Below are 9,242 nucleotides of genomic sequence, written 5' to 3'. Positions count from 1 at the left end.
TCACTTCTGTATAAGTAATGTACGATGATTGTTGCCAACATCGGAAGTCAAGACCTGAGTATCAAAACAAGTTACCGAACACAATTTATATGTCTCTGTCGTCAAAGCAGAGCACAAGGCATAACATGTTCATTTAACCTGTCCTGGGGCACTTTAAAGTATTCATCAAATCGAACAGCGAGCGCCACTCCCCAGTACCCTGCTTCCCCACAGCACTCACCCTGAGAGAGAGAGAGAGAGAGAGAGAGAGAGAGAGAGAGAGAGAGAGAGCTGCTCTGCACTGAGGGCCTGTGATGTAATATGTTCCAGATGAGGAGGAAAGCTTTGCAGGGAATCCCCAGGGCTCGAACACAATGAATCAGTGCCTGGAGCAGAAGTCATACTCAGCTGTAGAAGACAGACACCCCACCCTAAAACCGTCCTGTACTCTTCCACCGTGGTGGCCAAAGCAATAGCCAGGCCAGAGCACGGAGAGGACGCAACAGAGGGGCACCAGAGCATGGAGAGGACGCAACAGAGAGGCACCAGAGCACGGAGAGGACGCAACAGAGGGGCACCAGAGCAAAGGACAAGAGAGAGACAGCCACCCAGGAGCTCCATGTTGTCACACACAGGCATCTCCATATAGCTCTCCGGGTTAACACATGTATGTGAGACTCTAATGGCCTATTACTTAATACATACTGTAATATAACTCAGTGTGAAGGGTTTACTAAACCTCTTAATGTCTAAAAGCATAATAACTCATGATAAGTAGGATGGAACACATCCAGAGAGAGTGTGTCTGCTTTTCATTGGTTACCATGCCAAAGTTAATGGTTGTATCATTTTTTTGTTTTGGTAATGGCCCATAAAACCATCATAGTCTCCACCCATGTAAACACTGTCTATCAGACTGTTTACAGGTACTCACAATAAACCCAAGTGCCAATCAAATTTTCCCCTAAGATTGGATTGAATCTTCTTACTCAACCTTGTCTTGGGTCAGAAGACATGGATACAGGTTGACCTGGGGAAGGGTGGGGTGCAGTACCATGGCTCACCATGACTTCAGCACTGGGCTCTAGATCATTGGAAGCCTGGATCTCCAGAGCTCTCCTCTGGTCATCTGGAGTCAATCATAGGCCTGTTGAGGACTTGGGATACATCTAGGGGGGAACATCTGAAACACCCCTGGACAAGTTAAGGGCCTGCTTAATGCCTTTATGTTGTTGTGTTGCCCATTCATCAATTTACTAAGACGTCTGGATAGTAGGTTGAAATAAATTCAAATAACTTGTCTTTATTGAATTAACATTGTATAGAGAGGGTAGGACACAGTGAAAAATAGTGAAACATTAAAAAAGTTCTCCTTTTTTTAGATAAAACTATACTCAGGAGGCTGAAGAAATTTGGCTTGTCACCTAAAACCCTCACAAACTTCTACAGGTGCACAATTGAAAGCATCCTGTCAGGAAGTATCACCGCCTGGTACGGCAACTGCGCCGCCCACAAACTCAAGGCTCTCCAAAGGGTGGTGTGGTCTGCACAACACATCACTGGGGGCAAACTACCGGCCCTCCAGGACACCTACACCACCCGATGTCACAGGAAGGTCAAAAAGATAATCAAGGATAACAACCACCCGAGCCACTGCCTGTTCACCCCGTTATCATCCAGAAGGCGTGGTCAGTACAGGTGCATCAAAGCTGGGACCGAGAGACTGAAAAACAGCTTCTATCTCAAGGCCATCAGACTGTCAAGCAGCCATCACTAGGACATTAGAGGCTGCTGCCTATAGGCATACACTAGGAATCACTGGCCACTTTAAGGAATGGAACACAAGTCACTTTAATAATGTTTACATATCTGGCATTACTCATCTCATATGTTTATACTGTATTCTATACTATTCTACAGTATCTTAGTCACTTAATAATGTTTACATATCTGGCATTACTCATCTCATATGTTTATACTGTATTCTATACTATTCTACAGTATCTTAGTCACTTAATAATGTTTACATATCTTGCATTACTCATCTCATATGTTTATACTGTATTCTATACTATTCTACAGTATCTTAGTCACTTAATAATGTGTACATATCTTGCATTACTCATCTCATATGTATATACTGTATTCTATACTATTCTACAGTATCTTAGTCACTTAATAATCTTTACATATCTTGCATTACTCATCTCATATGTATATACTGTATTCTATACTATTCTACAGTATCTTAGTCACTTAATAATGTTTACATATCTTGCATTACTCATCTCATATGTATATACTGTATTCTATACTATTCTACAGTATCTTAGTCACTTAATAATCTTTACATATGTATATACTGTATTCTATACTGTTCTATGGTATCTTAGTCACTTAATAATGTTTACATATCTTGCATTACTCATCTCATATGTTTATACTGTATTCTATACTATTCTACTGTATCTTAGTCCGTTCCTCTCTGACATCGCTCGTCCATATTTATATAGTCTTAATATACTCTTCATTCATAGTCTTAGTCTTCATATAGTCTTCATTCCTAATGAAATTAGTGTATATTGTTGTGTAATTTGTTAGATATTACTGCACGGTCGGAGCTAGAAGCACAAGCATTTCGCAACACCCGCAACAACATCTGCTAGTCACGTGTATGTGACCAATACAATTTAATTTGATTTGAAGGTCTACAGTAGCCTCGACAGCACTCTGTATGGTAGAACCATGGTGTAGCCGGAGAACAGATAGTTCCCATCCTCCTTTGTGTACGTTGACTTCAGTACAGAATCTAGGAGGCTCATGGTTCTCACTCCCTTCCATAGACTTCCACAGTAATTATGACAACTTCTGGAGCACTTCCTCCAACCTATTAGAGATCTTGCAGCGTGAACTGACATGTCCACCCAATCAAAGGATCAGACAATGAATCTAGTACTGAAATTATAAGCTACAGCTAACTAGCACTGCAGTGCATAACATGTGGTGTGTAGTTGACTCAAAGAGAAATACAATAGTTGAACAGTTTGAACAAATTAATTTCTTCAAAAATGAAGGAGAAGCAAAAGAGAGAGAGAGCTAGCTATATTTCATTGTATTTTTTTCACTTTCGCTTTCACTTACTTAGCTAGTGAATGCAGTTAGCTAGTTTAGCCTACTCAAACACCCATCACAAACAGAGAGGGATGCTATATGTTAGCTAATTGACTATGGCTAACTAACACTGGCACTCTCCCAAGTCAAGGTAAGCTTTTGGTTGTATTAGTTTATTGCCACCTGGGGCCTGCCGGTGTAACTGCTAAACTGCTGACTGTACACTGTACTGCATGATTGTAGTGGGTTTACCAACACGTTAGTTCTAGTAGCTATGTTGACTATGACGTTAACTAATATAGTGACAACGATGTAGGCTGTCTGTAGCGGTTATGCTATGAAGGTTTGGCTTGGAAAGGTTGTTTTTGCATGGTCACAGACAGCTGTTGTGTTCTGCACTGACGTCCACAAGCGAAGGCAAAAGGTGAGAGGAGGAGAGTACGTAGATGTGAGAAGGAATTATACAACGAGCAAAGTGATCATGCTGTTTGTACGTGGCTGCTATGAAAGTAAACTGTGTTTGCGGGTGGTCAAGGGGTATATTCATTCCAAAGTGTTTCTTAAATGGAAGCAAACGGAATGCAATGGGGATAAACATACCTGCATTTGTCCAATAGAAACTCTCATTTGCAACTGTTTGGATTAATGATCACACCCCAGATCAGCTACTGTAGATGCAGGCAAGAGTGTGCAAGGCGGTATTGAATGTGTCACTGTCTGTCACCCTGATTACAATTTTTTTTTCTCGACCTGTGCACCTACATTGTAAACTTGAATTTGTAGTTCTGGTTGGAGCAACCTCATAATAGGGATAATTAGAGTATCATGTTGTAGTCTAAACCTATTGATGTTACATTGAGCTGGGTGAATAGAATATCAATAACAGTCATCCAATATGCTGTAATATAAATACAGAGAAGAAAAATCATCCTCCCTAATCTTAAACGTTACCAGCCACCACTGGTAGGACACCAGGGGATGGATTTGAGGTACAGCACATTACAGAGATATAATTTCTGTGGTTGTTGAAGTAATAAAATAATGCAATCCTCTCCTCAGCTGTTAGTAATACTGGACATTTCCTGTGAGTAAGTCGTAGTTGTTTTGAAAGCTTTACTCTCAGGCAAGGTTTCTCAGAACGGCTCTAGTACTTGTTCTCCCTGTTGCATTACCGTCATGGAGAATGTGCAGGAGAAAGGCTTTTGGGGAGGGTCCAGGTTCAGCTGATCAGGTCTCAGGTTTCACTTCATTCTGCAGACATGTTGAGCTGCTGGTGTTTGGTTACTGTGAGGGACGGCCCCACGCCTCTGGACTAATGAAGTTTTGAGGATCTGAAAGATCATCACCTTCCATGAGTCTGAAGCAGAAACGAAACAAAGCACTTTACTGTGAACACTTCAATGTGATCGGTTCTCCATATGTAATTCATTAATAACGGAACGTTTCAATGTGATCGGTTCTCCATATGTAATTCATTAATAACGGAACGTTTCAATGTGATCGGTTCTCCATATGTAATTCATTAATAACGGAACGTTTCAATGTGATCGGTTCTCCATATGTAATTCATTAATAACGGAACGTTTCAATGTGATCGGTTCTCCATATGTAATTCATTAATAACGGAACGTTTCAATGTGATCGGTTCTCCATATGTAATTCATTAATAACGGAACGTTTCAATGTGATCGGTTCTCCATATGTAATTCATTAATAACGGAACGTTTCAATGTGATCGGTTCTCCATATGTAATTCATTAATAACGGAACGTTTCAATGTGATCGGTTCTCCATATGTAATTCATTAATAACGGAACGTTTCAATGTGATCGGTTCTCCGTATGTAATTCATTAATAACGGAACGTTTCAATGTGATCGGTTCTCCGTATGTAATTCATTAATAACGGAACGTTTCAATGTGATCGGTTCTGCGTATGTAATTCATTAATAACGGAACGTTTCAATGTGATCGGTTCTGCGTATGTAATTCATTAATAACGGAACGTTTCAATGTGATCGGTTCTGCATATGTAATTCATTAATAACGGAACGTTTCAATGTGATCGGTTCTCCATATGTAATTCATTAATAACGGAACGTTTCAATGTGATCGGTTCTGCATATGTAATTCATTAATAACGGAACGTTTCAATGTGATCGGTTCTGCATATGTAATTCATTAATAACGGAACGTTTCAATGTGATCGGTTCTCCATATGTAATTCATTAATAACGGAACGTTTCAATGTGATCGGTTCTCCATATGTAATTCATTAATAACGGAACGTTTCAATGTGATCGGTTCTCCATATGTAATTCATTAATAACGGAACGTTTCAATGTGATCGGTTCTCCATATGTAATTCATTAATAACGGAACGTTTCAATGTGATCGGTTCTCCATATGTAATTCATTAATAACGGAACGTTTCAATGTGATCGGTTCTGCATATGTAATTCATTAATAACGGAACGTTTCAATGTGATCGGTTCTCCATATGTAATTCATTAATAACGGAACGTTTCAATGTGATCGGTTCTGCATATGTAATTCATTAATAACGGAACGTTTCAATGTGATCGGTTCTGCATATGTAATTCATTAATAACGGAACGTTTCAATGTGATCGGTTCTGCATATGTAATTCATTAATAACGGAACGTTTCAATGTGATCGGTTCTCCATATGTAATTCATTAATAACGGAACGTTTCAATGTGATCGGTTCTGCATATGTAATTCATTAATAACGGAACGTTTCAATGTGATCGGTTCTCCATATGTAATTCATTAATAACGGAACGTTTCAATGTGATCGGTTTTCCATATGTAATTCATTAATAACGGAACGTTTCAATGTGATCGGTTCTCCATATGTAATTCATTAATAACGGAACGTTTCAATGTGATCGGTTCTGCATATGTAATTCATTAATAACGGAACGTTTCAATGTGATCGGTTCTCCATATGTAATTCATTAATAACGGAACGTTTCAATGTGATCGGTTCTCCATATGTAATTCATTAATAACGGAACGTTTCAATGTGATCGGTTCTGCATATGTAATTCATTAATAACGGAACGTTTCAATGTGATCGGTTCTCCATATGTAATTCATTAATAACGGAACGTTTCAATGTGATCGGTTCTGCATATGTAATTCATTAATAACGGAACGTTTCAATGTGATCGGTTCTGCATATGTAATTCATTAATAACGGAACGTTTCAATGTGATCGGTTCTCCATATGTAATTCATTAATAACGGAACGTTTCAATGTGATCGGTTCTCCATATGTAATTCATTAATAACGGAACGTTTCAATGTGATCGGTTCTCCATATGTAATTCATTAATAACGGAACGTTTCAATGTGATCGGTTCTCCATATGTAATTCATTAATAACGGAACGTTTCAATGTGATCGGTTCTCCGTATGTAATTCATTAATAACGGAACGTTTCAATGTGATCGGTTCTCCGTATGTAATTCATTAATAACGGAACGTTTCAATGTGATCGGTTCTGCGTATGTAATTCATTAATAACGGAACGTTTCAATGTGATCGGTTCTGCGTATGTAATTCATTAATAACGGAACGTTTCAATGTGATCGGTTCTGCATATGTAATTCATTAATAACGGAACGTTTCAATGTGATCGGTTCTCCATATGTAATTCATTAATAACGGAACGTTTCAATGTGATCGGTTCTGCATATGTAATTCATTAATAACGGAACGTTTCAATGTGATCGGTTCTGCATATGTAATTCATTAATAACGGAACGTTTCAATGTGATCGGTTCTCCATATGTAATTCATTAATAACGGAACGTTTCAATGTGATCGGTTCTCCATATGTAATTCATTAATAACGGAACGTTTCAATGTGATCGGTTCTCCATATGTAATTCATTAATAACGGAACGTTTCAATGTGATCGGTTCTCCATATGTAATTCATTAATAACGGAACGTTTCAATGTGATCGGTTCTCCATATGTAATTCATTAATAACGGAACGTTTCAATGTGATCGGTTCTGCATATGTAATTCATTAATAACGGAACGTTTCAATGTGATCGGTTCTCCATATGTAATTCATTAATAACGGAACGTTTCAATGTGATCGGTTCTGCATATGTAATTCATTAATAACGGAACGCGTTTCAATGTGATCGGTTCTGCATATGTAATTCATTAATAACGGAACGTTTCAATGTGATCGGTTCTGCATATGTAATTCATTAATAACGGAACGTTTCAATGTGATCGGTTCTCCATATGTAATTCATTAATAACGGAACGTTTCAATGTGATCGGTTCTGCATATGTAATTCATTAATAACGGAACGTTTCAATGTGATCGGTTCTCCATATGTAATTCATTAATAACGGAACGTTTCAATGTGATCGGTTTTCCATATGTAATTCATTAATAACGGAACGTTTCAATGTGATCGGTTCTCCATATGTAATTCATTAATAACGGAACGTTTCAATGTGATCGGTTCTGCATATGTAATTCATTAATAACGGAACGTTTCAATGTGATCGGTTCTCCATATGTAATTCATTAATAACGGAACGTTTCAATGTGATCGGTTCTCCATATGTAATTCATTAATAACGGAACGTTTCAATGTGATCGGTTCTGCATATGTAATTCATTAATAACGGAACGTTTCAATGTGATCGGTTCTCCATATGTAATTCATTAATAACGGAACGTTTCAATGTGATCGGTTCTGCATATGTAATTCATTAATAACGGAACGTTTCAATGTGATCGGTTCTGCATATGTAATTCATTAATAACGGAACGTTTCAATGTGATCGGTTCTCCATATGTAATTCATTAATAACGGAACGTTTCAATGTGATCGGTTCTCCATATGTAATTCATTAATAACGGAACGTTTCAATGTGATCGGTTTTCCATATGTAATTCATTAATAACGGAACGTTTCAATGTGATCGGTTCTCCATATGTAATTCATTAATAACGGAACGTTTCAATGTGATCGGTTCTGCATATGTAATTCATTAATAACGGAACGTTTCAATGTGATCGGTTCTCCATATGTAATTCATTAATAACGGAACGTTTCAATGTGATCGGTTCTCCATATGTAATTCATTAATAACGGAACGTTTCAATGTGATCGGTTCTGCATATGTAATTCATTAATAACGGAACGTTTCAATGTGATCGGTTCTCCATATGTAATTCATTAATAACGGAACCTTTCAATGTGATCGGTTCTCCATATGTAATTCATTAATAACGGAACGTTTCAATGTGATCGGTTCTCCATATGTAATTCATTAATAACGGAACGTTTCAATGTGATCGGTTCTCCATATGTAATTCATTAATAACGGAACGTTTCAATGTGATCGGTTCTCCATATGTAATTCATTAATAACGGAACGTTTCAATGTGATCGGTTCTCCATATGTAATTCATTAATAACGGAACGTTTCAATGTGATCGGTTCTCCATATGTAATTCATTAATAACGGAACGTCCGCCACTAGAATGAATGACAGCAAACATCACATAATCAGCTCTGTTGATGTTCTGCAGTGCAAACCTCTGGCTGGCCTCCTATACAGTCATAAGGGGGATATTATTACATGAACTAGCATGGACAGGATGTATGTATGGTCTCTGTGTGCTGGATGTGAACCTTATTCTGGCACTGGTGTGAGCGACGGTACATTCCCCATGGTTCCATCAGGATTGTATGAATTATGACCTGGGAAAACTGCTTTATTTGCTACATTTGTCATAATGGAAATAATAAAATCCCAAATCATGGGTTTAGGAACGTGTCCTTAAAAACAAACGTGTTCTTGGAAATTCCTGTAAATGTAATTGAAAGGAACTGGTATGCACCCAGCAGAAAGACGTCTGGCAGCTACCGACATGTGGAAGATACAGAGCATGTGCCAAGTGTATCACGTCCAACCACAACCACCTTAATTGGGGAGGACGGGCTCGTGGTAACGACTGGCGCAGAATCAGTGGAATGGTATCAAACACATGGTTTCCATGGTTTCCATGGTTTCCAGGTGTTTGATTCCATTCCATCTGCTCCGTTCTGGACATTATTATGAGCCGTCCTCCCCTCAGCAGCCTCCTG

This window comes from Oncorhynchus nerka, linkage group LG20 (genome assembly GCF_034236695.1).
Source record: "Oncorhynchus nerka isolate Pitt River linkage group LG20, Oner_Uvic_2.0, whole genome shotgun sequence".
Classification (NCBI taxonomy): Eukaryota; Metazoa; Chordata; class Actinopteri; order Salmoniformes; family Salmonidae; genus Oncorhynchus; species Oncorhynchus nerka.
Note: the sequence above shows the minus strand (reverse complement) of the source record.